Source organism: Chrysemys picta, unplaced genomic scaffold, assembly GCF_011386835.1.
Source record: "Chrysemys picta bellii isolate R12L10 unplaced genomic scaffold, ASM1138683v2 scaf435, whole genome shotgun sequence".
NCBI lineage: Eukaryota > Metazoa > Chordata > Testudines > Emydidae > Chrysemys > Chrysemys picta.
In genome coordinates this window covers 27,043-40,024 of record NW_027053142.1, presented here as the reverse complement: position 1 = coordinate 40,024, position 12,982 = coordinate 27,043, and the positions used below count along the sequence as shown (strand labels likewise).

Sequence of the window (12,982 nt, the reverse complement as noted above, 5' to 3'; positions counted from 1 at the left end):
TGGGCACAGTAAGGACCGAGAGACGCTAAACAGGCAGACAGACAAGGAACTAGTGGCCCTGCCTACAGGTGTGTGTGTGGTGCAAACGGATGAACACCAGTTGCTGGCTGAAGGCACAACCTTAATTCCCACATCTCCTGTCTGTCAGCTATCGTTCGCTTGGCAGCCTGAGCTCCGATTTCTAACGCAGCGTTTTGCTCTGGCCTATTGTGGTTCTCATGTCCGGGGGCGCCTTGGCCCCTGGTATCAGGAGCGGTGCAAAGGAGGCTGCTTTTCAAAGGTCCTTAAGTAGGGTTGTCAACATTCTACTTGCACAAAACCAAATGCCCTTGACCCAACCCCTTTCATGCCCTTCCCCAAGGCCCCACCCCCACTCACTCCAGCCCAGCCCACCTCCCTCAGTCGCTCGCTCTCACACCCTCACTCACTTTCACTGGGCTGGGGCTGGGGGTTGGAGTGCAGGGAGGGGTGAGGGCTCCGGTGGGGATGCGGGCTCTGGGATTGGGCTGGAAATTAGGGGTTTGGGATGCCAGAGGGGGATCCGGGCTGGGGCAGAGGGTTGGGGTGCGGACTCTGGGAGGGAGTTTGGGTGCGGGAGGGGGCTCAGGGCTGGGGTAGGGGATTGGGGTGCAGGTGGGGGTGTGAGGTCTGGGAGGGAATTTGGGTGTGGGAGGGGGTTCCGACCTGGGGCAGGGTTTCTGGGTGCGAGCTCCGGTCAGGCGGCGCTTACCTCAGCCAGCTCCTGGTCAATGGCACACCGGTGCTAATGCAGGCTCCTGACCCCTGGTCTCCCTCCGCTGGCAGGCTCTGAGCAAGGCCTGCCCAGAGAACATGGATGATGAGCTCTCGATCCTGCTGACAGCACCCCCCAGCACAGACAAACTCCAGCACATCTTGGAGGTGAGCAGAATGGGGAGGGGCAGCAGGGGTTTTACCTTAGCCCTGGGGACTCCGAGAAAGAAGAGACTGGAAAATCCATGTTTCTATTCGATCCTTCCCAGTATGCATTCGTGATATAAACTCACTGGGTGACCTTGGGGTAACTCACTTCCCCCTTACGGCATCAGTCTTCTCCACTATCAAATCTACACTGGGGAAGAAGGACAGAAGCCCCGACAATCACCTTCACCTCTGGGTGTCTGGTCCTGGGAGCCGAAACCAACTGGACCCTATCTGCCCCATCTCCTAAACTGCCCTGTCTTTCCCTCCTAGGGCCTTGTCCTTAGTGCTCAGCCTGGCCCCTTCCCAGCTTGTCCCTGACCTTTGAAGGACTCTCCAAGCCCCTCCCATGCCTGCTTCCCTTGGGGTCTCTCTCCTGGCTGAGCACAGGCTGCCCTTCTATCTCTCAGCAGGCCTGGGTCCTAGTCACAGGCTGCGTCTTGTCACGTGACCCCCACACTTATTCCCTTCTCCCTAGGGAGCTGCATCACCTGGACCAGGTGCAGTTGAGCTCCAACCCCTTTCCTGGCCATCTCACCCTGGGACAGGTTGAAACTGGTAACCTGTGGTAACAGTAACTGGTTGCTCGTAAAGGTGCTGAAGACACAATGGAAGAGGAAATCCTTTGGCCTGGATTGAAATTATTCCGACTGAAAGTGAATGAGAGAAAATAGGTCCAGAGTTCTCTTCCTAGCAGCAGAAAATGTAGCGATTGATAGAGGTTCAGGTCAGAAAGGACCATTATGTGCATCTAGTCGCCCCTCCTGTATAACTCAGGGCCTAGAATGTCACCAAGTGGTTCCTTCAGCCAACCATAGCATGGGACTGAGCCAGAGCACGTCTTTTGGAACGACATCCACATGCAGGAGAGCCAGCTGGCTACCAGAAAATCTCTCTTCTGCAGTGACGTGGGGTTAAGGGACACGGGGGAAAAGACATGGCGGCTGTGACTAAACTTAGAACAGCAAGGCCAGGAAAACCAGGGTTAGGTCCCAGGCCTGGCTATCAGATCTGCTGTTTTCTATTCCTGGCTTTGGGACCATGAGTGAGTCTCTGCACCGCTGGGTGCCTCGGTTTCCCCAGCTATCAAATGGAACTAATCAAGGTTTTGTTTGTTCTCCCCATTTTACAGGGTGGGAAACCGAGACACAGTTGGGACCTGTCTACACTACAGGTCTGTCGTGCGTTTGTAATCTGCTGACCCCCACAGAGCCTATGGACAACACAGCTCCTAAAGGTACGTTTGTTCTGTGCTTATCCCCTATGTACCAGCAGGGCTGGACAGCATTTCTCACTGTGATGTGGGGAGCAGGTCCTGGGTACTAAGGGTCTGAAGAAGCTCTCAAGGACTAATTTTTTTAAAATAATTGTTATCAATGAATTGAGAGAAAACATACAATCACTGCGGATAAGATTGGGGGGTGACAAAATACAGGCAGAGTGGTAATTCCTGATGGGGAGAGGGCAGTGATACAGAGCGATCTGGCTCATTCGGCCAGCTGGACCCATTCAAAGAAAACAAATTTGAGCAGAGCCCAATGCAAGGTCCTATAAGTGGCAACAAGGCACGCCGGCCACACCTCCAGAATGGGGACGTGTATCCAGGAAAGCAGTGACTCTGAAAAGGATTTAGGGGCCAGAGTGGAGAAGCCACTCAACATGAGCTCCCAGTGCGATGCTGTGGTGAACAGGGCTAAAGCCATCATTAGACGAAGGAGCAGAGCCGTGAGTAGGATAGGGATGTGACCCAGCAGCAGTGAGACTGCTATTGGAATAGTGCCTCCAGTGTTGGTGTCCTCCTTTGAAAAAGATGGTCCTAGAAATTGGAGCTGGGCAGCAAAGAGCCACCAAATATTCTGAGGGCTGGAGAAAAATGCCTTCTAGTGAGCTATTGAAAGAGGTCAACCTGTTTTGCTTATCAAAAGAAGATTGAAGGGGACTTCATTGAAGTGTTGAAGTGCCTTAATGGAGAGAAAATACTGGGTATTAAAGGGCTCTCTAGTCTAGCAGAGAAAGGCAGAACAAGACCCAATGGCTGGAAGGTGAAAAGAGACAAATTCCTATGACAAATAAGGCACAAATATTCAACAGCGAGGATGATTGAACACAGGAAGAAGCTACCAAGGAAAGTCGTGGATTCTCCATCTCTTGATGTCATTAATAAAGACTAGATGCCTTTCCGGAATGTGTTTGCCCCAAAAGTAGCTATTGTGGTAGACAGGAGGCCTGTCATATGCAGGGGGTCAGATTAGATGCTCTAACTGTCTCTTCTGGCCATAAAGTCTACTCATTTCTGAGAAACCGAGTGTAGCATTGGGAGCAGCCTCTGCTGTTTTACTGTCTAGCCGGCTTGCTTCCTAGAATGAACACTCATTGAGTGGGGTGATCCACAGGGAGTAGCTCAAACCTCCAAAGTGTCTGCCCTGTGGCTGGACATTAGCACTGCAGGGGAGGGGTGGGTGTGGCAGTGACATCACAAAGGCCTTTTGCAGGACTTCAGCCTATTGGTCAAAGGTGCTCGGGAGGTGGTGACCTCACAGAGAGATGCTGACATCAGCCAGGCAGGACAGGGGCGCAGGGCCAGGGAAACCTCAGAAACCCCTGTGGCTTTGCTTCAGCAAGTCTCCTTCTCGAGATCTCTCTTTGAGGTCTGAGAGAGTATTTGGGTTCATGTATGTGACCACCAGGAGGAACCTCTTTTGAGTTTTCTCCTTTCTTTTTCCTGATTTCACTAGAAAACTGACGTCCCTGTTTAGAAGGTAAGAGCCTCCGAGAGGTTTGGAACCTGTTCAGTCTGCTGCATCTGGCGCCAGCTGAATTTTAGGCATGGAAAACACTAGCTTAAGGTGGCCAAATTTGATTCCCCACCTGGGATTTTGTCCCTTAGAATCTCTGGGGACATTAAGGTTTGTCCTTTTTCTTTTACCTTTTCCTCCATCCCTCCCTCCTTTCTCTTCATCTCTTACTTCTTTTGTCCTTTCCCTGTTCCCCTCCCACCACCAGGAGGGGTGTGTGTGTGTCGTGGGGGGTGCTCTACAACTCCCATTGTGGGAGGTCCACCGAAAAATGTGGGGCTGAAATAGTGCTCAGACAGTGATCCCCAGCGGTGACCTGGGCCATCCTTTGGGCTCTCTGGTGAGAACCCTCATCCTCCCGCCCCTCGGTCTCTACCCTGATTGGCTGAGCAGGGGGTTATTGACAGGGAGGAGACTCAGGTCCCTGTTGTTTTCTTTTAAGACCAAGTAAATAGTCATAACCAGTCATATGTTCGACAAATTTTGCTGCTTCTCTGCAGTTCATTATTTTCTCTACCATTCCAGTTCTCCTAAAATACTTGCTGAATAATTACTATGAACTCTTGCTGGTCTGGAACTCACTTGAGAGCACTTTATTCAGGTCATTCAATGTCTGAAATTCAAGATCCGATGGTTAGTTTGAAAATCAGGGCTCTTGGGTCCTATTTCCAACTCTGCCACGGACTGGCTGTGTGACCTAAGACAAGTCAATTCTCCTTTCTCAGCCTTAGTTTCTCCCTCTTTCAAGTAGGGATAACAATCCGCCCCTACCTACCTCCCGGCCGGTGGAGGATGGGGATCTATTGGAGAGTGTCACTAGGAGCAGTGCATAAGATGAGGTGTCCTATCGTGTTTACTCAGATCAGATTATGACATAATAGAATGGATGAAATAGTCTATTTTATTTTTTATTATGTTGCAATTGTTAAGAGCAGCAACTACTTAGCTCAGACTGAAACATCTCATCTAATTTTTGAGATCTAAGTGTCTCCTCTTTGTGTAGCTCAAACCTCCAAAGTGTCTGCCCTGTGGCAGGACATTAGCACTGCAGGGGAGGAGTGGGTGTGGCAGTGACATCACAAACGCCTTTTGCAGGAACTCAGCCTATTGGTCAAAGGTGCTGGGGAGGTGGTGACCTCACAGAGAGATGCTGACATCAGCCAGGCAGGACAGGGGCGCAGGGCCAGGGAAACCTCAGAGTCCCCTGTAGCTTTGCTTCAGCAAGTCTCCTTCTCGAGGTCTCTCTTTGAGGACTGGAGAGTATTTAGGTTCACGTACATGAGCGCCAGGAGGAACCTCTTTTGAGTTTTCTCTTTTCTTTTTCCTGATTTTACTAGAAAACAGACGTTCCTGTTTAGAAGGTAAGAGCCTCCGAGAGGTTTGGAACCTGTTCAGTCTGATGCATCTGGCGCCAGCTGAATTCTAGGCATGGAAAACACTAGCTTAAGGTGGTCGAATTTTATTCCCCATCTGGGATTTTGTCCCTTAGAATCACTGGGGACATTAGGGTTTGTCCTTTTTGTTTTACCTTTTCCTCCATCCCTCCCTCCTTTCTCTTCATCTCTTACATCTTCTTTCCTTTCCTCTGTTCCCCTCCCACCACCAGGAGGACTCTGTGTGTGTGTCGTGGGGGGTGCTCTGCAGTGGGAACAGGGACAATTCTCCAACTTTGGGCAGTCGAGAGCCTGGGTGAGATAAGGGGCGTTAAAGCCCTTTGTGAAGGAGAAAGGGGAGTTTCACGGTGTTGAGCACCAAGGAATTCTAAACTTTGCTAAAACATCTAGTCTGCAGAAACCAGAAATGGTCGAGGCCACATTGTAACCATTGTCTTTTTTAAAGCTCATTGAGGGATGTGAGTCCCACCCTTTTAGGTATCTGGGGTGCTGGGAGAAGAAAAGAGGTGCCTGTCTCCGTTTTATGGCCTCAACAAACTAAGTGCTGTGTCCCAGTTCTCATCAGAGATCCCTGAAAAAGAACATCTTCCCATCCATTAACATACCTGGAAAGATACTGGAACTCCTTATTAAACAATCAGTTTGTCAGCACCTACAGGACAATTTGGTTCTTAGGACTAGTGAGCATGGACTTATCAAGAACAAATCATTCCAAACCAATCCTAGCTCCTTCTTTGGCAGGGTTATGGGCCTAGTGGAGGTGGGTAAACAGTAGATGTGATCCATCTTGGTGTTAATAAGGACCTTCTCACAAACAAACTAGGGAGATGTGGTCTAGAAGCAATTAGTATAATATGTGTGCACAGATGGTTGCAAGCCCATACTCCAACAGCCCAGAACCAAACAGCAGGAAGCAGATCATGCAATGAACTCCTGCCAGTGCGTGTAGATTGCATTACGTGCACCCCTGAGGGGGAGGAGGAGCTGCTCTGGCTGGGGCAGGGATGGGGAGGGACCAAACAGGCTGGTTAGTGAGAGGCTGCCTTGACCCCAGACTCATGCCCGCTCCCCGCTCGGTTCCAGGATGGCCAGGCTCCTGAGGAGGTTCAGGAAGAAGGCTCTGCAGGTGGCCCCAGAGCCTGAGGGAAGCAGCTGCCATCTTCCCCAGGAGCAGAGCGGCTCCTCCGTCCCCACTGGCGGGGAAGGAGCTCCCGGCCAGGCCAGGAGGTGGAAGTGCCCAGCCTTCTGGCGGAGAAAACCCGCTCCCAGCGCAGGCGCCGAGGTTGGAGAGGCCAGGTCGAAATGGAGCGGGGCCAGGATGCGGCTGGGCAGGCAGGACCCAGCGCAGGAGGGGAGCCGGGCAGGGTGACTCTGGGGCATGTTGTGTGGGCAGCAGCGGCCCCAGGAGCCCAGCCCTGATTCCCAGCAGGAGGCATCGCCCTGCCCCGTCAGTGAGAGCCTTTCAGCCTCCCCAGGGCAGGAGGTGGAGGATCCCTGTCCCACCACCAGCAGCTCGGCCCGCTCCCCATGGGACAGCAGCAGTGCCTGGGACTCGGGCAGCAGCGAGGCCGATGGGCGCTGCAGCTTTGTTCCAGGTGAGGAGTCAGGCTGGGCTCAGGGAGAGGTGAGGGCGGGGCTGTGAACACCCTGGGCCCAGGCCCTTGATCAGTGCTATGGGGGTGGGTCCCCAGCCCAGGGGTCTGGCCTGAGCCACATGAACCCCACTGACACTAGATGCTGCCACTTTGGTCCTTGGTGCTCCAGTTCGGGGGAGGCACCTCTCAGGGAGTCCAGGACAGTCTGGGGGGGTCTCTTTGCTATGGGCTCCTGAAGGAGTTGGCTTTGGGGAGAGGCTCACTCCCAGGATCAGATACAGAGGGGCAGCAGGGTCCAGGGAACAGGTGCTATTCCTGCCCTGCCACTGTCTGTCTGAGAAACCTTGGCCCTGTCATTCCCTGGCTCGGTGCCTCAGTTTCCCTTCTTGCCAGCCTGTGCCTATTTCACTGCAGTTTCACCTGCGTGTTGGTGCCAGTCCCATCCCCGCACTGCACAGTCTAATACCGGCTCCTCTCTCTTGCCAGCACCATGACGCCTGCCCTGGAGCCAGAGCTGGAGACCCACCTCCTCTGAGCTGCCCTGCACGCCGTCTTCACCCTGGGCATGGAGAAGAAGACCGCCCAAGTGCAGGTAGATCATGCTAAAGTCATGGATAGATGAGCCAGCTGTCATCCTGCCATGAATCCTTGCTAATTGCCTGCAGTGGGATGTGAATGAGAGAGGCCAGGATATGTGTTTGGGGTCTCACCAGTGCTTCCCAGAGACCCCACTTCCCATCCTGTGGCAGATGTAGCCCCAGTTTCCCTAACTCTGACCCATGCCTCTCCCTTGCTTTCAGGATCTGCCTAGGGTCTTGCCAGACCTCCTGGACGCCATGCTGGGGAACCTGCTGGCAGAGTCCCCAGACACCGACAGGCTCCAGTACATCTTGGAGGTGAGCCCGATGAGAGGGATGGGGGCAATTTTACCTTCAGTCTCAGATCCATTTTCCAGTCTGTCCTCCTAGCTGGGCCCCCAGTGGGCATCCTTGGTCAGGGCAGTCACTGCAATGCCTCCTTTCCCCACAGCACATTAACTACTGGATCGTGTCCAGGGGGCCGCGAGAGTGAGCCAGGGCCGTTAAGAGCAGCACGGCCCTGCTCAGATCCACCATCACCCTCCCTGAGTTTGACGTAAGTGACCTCTGACCCCAGCTTCCTGACTCCAGGGGTAGGTGGGCTGGCTCCGACGGACTGTAGGATCTGCTACTGCAGGGGCTGTGGGTTAGGAGTGTTCCTCTTGGGGAGGCAGAGTCAGAGCAGAGAGTGAGCCTGGGTTGAGTCAAGTTCTTCTTATCCTAGTTAAGTGGTGACTCTGGGCTTTTAAGGGGGCTGTGCTCCAGGTTCATGCCTCCCTGTCATCCTGGAGCAGCAGAAAGCAAGTCCTCATGGAGGGCCCTGCCCACAGCCCTGTGCTCCAGGCTTCCTTGGGAGCAGAGGAAATTAAGGGTCTGGCTCTAGCTCCTATCCTCTAGCATCTCCTGCAGAGGGGCTTAGGGGAAGGAGAGTCCTGGCCCGGGGGGGACTGGGAGCTGACAGGAAAATGCTGATGGAGTCCCCTCTCCCTCTCCCGTTCATTAGAACTCAGCAGAATTCCCCAGGATGGGTCACCACATGGCACAGCTAGCTCTGTCCGTCAGTGACCCAGCCAAGGACATCAGCCGGCAGGCCTGGGAGGGAGTTTACCGGCTCTACCAGCTGCTGCTGCACCAGAGGGGTAAGGAACCCAGCTGGGAAATGGCACCCGCTAGAAGAGTGAGACTGGGACCCCAGCCAATTTCTCTCAGACTGACCCCAGCTGGAGGATGAGTCTCTCTATCTCTTTCTGTGTTCCACACCACGCCCTGCAATTCTGTTGGGCCGGGCACGCAGCGAGGACTCTGCCCACTGTGCAGCCACCAATGGGATTGGAAGGACACAAGCCCTGCAACCAGAAGGACAAATGTGTGTGTGTCTCTCTCCCTGTCACCTACTCCCTCCTGGGGGAAACCTAGCAGCTGATGGGGGACAAAGTGAGCAGCTGCATTAGACTCAGGAGATTGGGGCGGGACCCAGGCCTCATTCCCATCCTGTGGCCATTCGCTGGCCTGGCACAAGGAGCCTGGTGGGGAATGAAAGGGAGAGCAGGTGCTCCTGGGAAGGGAGATGAATTCACCTCCATGAGCAGGAGCGAGCCAGCTTGTCCGCGGAGCAGCTCCACCCAGCTCTTTAGCCAGGCTAATTAACGACAAGCTTTGCCTCATCCCAGACTTATGTTCTTAGGACAGGGTGCTATCGCTCTTGGGAAGGGCAGGAGAGTCCCCCAAGTGCCCTCTGTGAGACTCTCCTGTCCCACAGGGCCGCACCCAATTCCTAGTGGTCTGGTGTCTGTGTCACCCGAGCCACCACCCAGAGTTGCTCCCATCACTGGCAGCCTGGGAGGCCAAGGACTGACGGGTGATGGCGTCTGACCAGGCAGGGCTGAGGCACATGGGCAGGGGACGCTTGTCCTGCTGCTGGCAAGGCTGGACCCGTTCTGGAGAGAACAGGAGGATTCAGTCAGCAGTAGGGTTACCATGTCTAATAAATAAAAAAAGAGGACCCTCCACGGGCCCTGGCCCCGCCCATTTCCCCACCCTTAGCCTTGCCCCAACTCCGCTCCTTCCCCGCCCTAACTCCGCTCCCTCCTCCCTCCCACTCCCAGCCATGGGGAAAGGGCTGCCCCAGTGCTACCGGCTTCACGGTTTGCCGGGCAGCCCCCAGACCCTGCGCCCCCGGCCGGCGCTTCCCCAGCGCAGCTGGAACCTTAAAGTCTGAGAGGGGAGGAGCGGAGCAGCTCAGCTGGAGCTGGGGAGGAGAAGTGCCTGGCCCGTGGCTCGGGGCCCGGAGGCAGGGGCGGCTGCCCGAAGCCAGTAGCGCTGGCTCGGGCAGCTCGGCTCTTAAAGTCTGAGAGGGGAGGAGCGGAGCAGAGCAGCCGCGGGAGGGGAAGTGCCCGGCCGGCATTTTCCCAGACATGTTTGGCTTTTCGGCAATTCCCCCCGGACGGGGGTTTGATTGCCGAAAAGCAGGACATGTCCGGGAAAAACCGGACGTATGGTAACCCTAGTCAGCAGGGGCTGCCGATCCGTCCCATTCACCGGGGCTGCCATCCTGCGGCTTCAGCATTAGTGGCTGGGGAAAGGGAAATGGGATGGGGGTGACTTGGGGAAAGGTCTCAACCTCCCCACATCCCACTTCACTGCTGCCAGAATCCCTCCTGCCCGCCCCGCTACAGTCCCCTCCCTACCCAACCTGGGTGGGGCTGGAGGAGAGGGGTCTGAGAACTTGAGCTGTGGATTGGAAGTGGAACAGCTGTCAGGGGCACTGAGGGGGAAGTGGCAGGAGCTCCCCGTACAAGGAGGGGGGTTGCCACTGGAGGTCACTAGAAAGGACAACAAGACTCCATCCTGGGGGTCAGGAGGGGGAATCCATCCCTCAGAGGTGGGCAGGGGCTGGGTGGAAATGCTGCTGGTTCCAGGGGCCGTTAATCCCCCCTGATTCCTCGGAGTCGTCTGAGTCTCAGACAGGTTCTCGTTCCCTTGCAGCAGGAGGACGTCACGGCCAATGTGATGCGCCAGCTCCGTATCATAGAATCATAGAATCATAGAATATCAGAGTTGGAAGGGACCTCAAGAGGTCATCTAGTCCAACCCCCTGCTCAAAGCAGGACCAATTCCCAGCTAAATCATCCCAGCCAGGGCTTTGTCAAGCCGGGCCTTAAAAACCTCCAAGGAAGGAGACTCCACCACCTCCCTAGGTAACGCATTCCAGTGTTTCACCACCCTCCTAGTGAAATAGTTTTTGCTGATATCCAACCTGGACCTCCCCCACTGCAACTTGGGCTAGCACGCTCGCCAGCAGGTTTTTGGCTGGGAACTCAGCCCTTCGGCCAGGCGACCATCTTTTAGTCCACTCCTTCCTGGGTCGCACTCATCCCAAACGAAAAGTCAAAAAATGTCTTGAACTGAAACAAGATCCTCTGTCCCTTGGGGGCTTTTCCTCAGCCTGACTTTGGCTCGGCCTGCCCTTGCTGGCCTTGGTAGCCCTTTCTATGGCCCTGTACATCCCCTTCCTTAGAGACCGTGGGAGAACCAGTCCTACCCTGGATTCTAGGTTCTGCCCCAAGGCCCTGTACCGAACAGCTAGGCCTGCTCCTGTACCTTTGTAGCGGTTTCCCCTCAGCTGGAGCTCACTCTGTAATCCATTTGGCCTAGCTCCAGGCTTTATAGCCCACAGGCCAAGGCCCCCGTTATATACCCTCCTCCTTAGAACCTGGCCCACGCGGGGGCAAGTTCTATTCTTCTCCAAGCTTCATCCCTCCTCATCTCATCGCTGTCACCGGCTGCGCGCTTGTACAGCCTGTGCGCAGTGTCTGCAGTGTCTGCAGCTCCACTGCCAGCTCGCTCGGGGCAAACCTTCTCTTCTGCAGTATCCCGACGCTCTTCCTGCAGCCACTCAGTCTCATGAACAGCTGCTTGCAGAGCCTCTTCTGAAGCCTTTAGCGTCTTCTGTTGCCTTTTTGCTACTGCTGCTGCATATGCCAAAACCTTTTCGGTCAGGGTCTGAGAACCCACCATGGACTGCTCCACCCTTGTGTTTGTCCCTCCTCCAGTCTGCTTCATCTCTGGGCCAATCATTTCGTCCTTCATCTCCCTGCAGCACCTGACAGGGTGTGTTGGTGGAGGGTCTGCAAGGTCCATGGCCACCCCAGCCACCTCCACCTTACCTGCCTCATGGGGGTTTGTGTCAGAGGACACCTTCTCCTTTCTTTCTAACTTCTTAGGGCCCTGGCCCCTCGTTCAGCCACTCAGCAATTTCCTAAGCAGGCCGTGTCTTTTGATATGGCCTGCTTCTCTGCCCCCAAAACAAAGAACTCTTGCTCCCATCTTGGCATTAGGCCACGCTTGTACACTTTCTCATGCCCTTCTCCCTGGGCTAACCTCCTCAGCACAGCCCAGGCATGCTCTCCTTCTCTGCTCTTTTTGTCCATGGGCATAGCAGACCCTGGGTTGATTTCCCTTTGCAGGATCTCTCACAGGTATTGCTGCTGCTGCGTCTGTAGCTCCACCTGCACTTCCTTCTGCGTCTGTTGGTTTTCTAGGAGCTGCTGCAGAAACCCCTAGATCTGCTTTGGCTGCTTAGCCAGTCCCTGGAACTGAAGTGGGAAATCCAGCGACCAGCTTGGTCCCTTGATACACTTGCTTGGGGGAGGAATAGCTCAGTGGTTTGAGCATTGGCCTGCTAAACCCGGGGTTGTGAACTCAATCCTTGAGGGGGCCATTTAGGGGTCAGGGCAAAAAACTGTCTGGGGATTGGTCCTGCTTTGAGCAGGGGGTTGGACTAGATGACCTCCGGAGGTTCCTTCCAACCCTGATATTCTATGATTCCTTCAGCAACCAAGACTTCCCTCACGGATCACAGGGGGAACTCAATCCTGCCAACTATGCCAATCATAAATGAATCCACTCATCGTTAGGTGCCCTCCGGCGGCCAGGCATGGCATCACAGCCCTCTCGCTGGGCTAGCGTCCCCCATCCATGGTCGCTCCAGCACCACGGCAGATTCTCTGCCTGGTAACGCCGGCCAGGTCACCACCTTTAGTCCACCCTTCTGGGGCCCAGCTTGCCTCACACTAAAAGTCCAAAGAGGTCTTTCCACAGACAGAAGTCCTTCTGCCATCGCTGGGACACTTGCTCAGCCTGTAGCCCCCTTGCTGGGCTTGGGAACCCTCTCCAGGTGCGTGTACGCCGCCTCCTCTGGGGCCGGTAGGGGAACCCAGTCCCACCCTGACATTGATAGCAGCTCAGGGCCCTGGACCCAATATCTAGGTCTGCACCTTTCTCTTTGCTGCACTTTTCCAACCTCTCTTCTCAAGTTCCCCTCCAGGCTTTCCTTGCTGCTCTGAACTTCCTACCTCGTTCTCAATCCTGTTGCTACCCCAGCTGGGCTGTATCACCACTGAAGTCTGGCTCTTTAGGGGGGCGGATATGGTGCCTCTCAGTTCGGGCTCATTCTGTAATCAGCTTTCTGTGAGTGCCAGGGGGCTCCATTTCCCCTTCCACTAGCTCCCCATTTACAGAGAGCCAGAGCAGTACCTGCAGCAGGGAGCAGGAGTTGCTGGTGGCCTCAGAGGCACAGGCCCTGCAGCGCCTCGGGCACCTGGCGCAAGTGCCGCATGATACGGAGCTGGCGCATCACATTGGCCGTGACGTCCTCCTGCTGCAAGGGAACGAGAACCTGT

General features: G+C 54.9%; 1 long non-coding RNA gene across 1 annotated transcript; it reads left to right on the top strand.

The window, feature by feature from the left end:
- Positions 1–667: 667 nt before the first annotated feature.
- Positions 668–12,026, top strand: LOC135978765 (uncharacterized). The gene is made up of 5 exons (XR_010596131.1): positions 668–900; positions 2,072–6,723; positions 7,210–7,315; positions 7,524–7,619; positions 7,753–12,026. It is a non-coding gene; the product is annotated as an uncharacterized LOC135978765 (long non-coding RNA).
- The last annotated feature ends 956 nt before the right edge of the window (positions 12,027–12,982 follow it).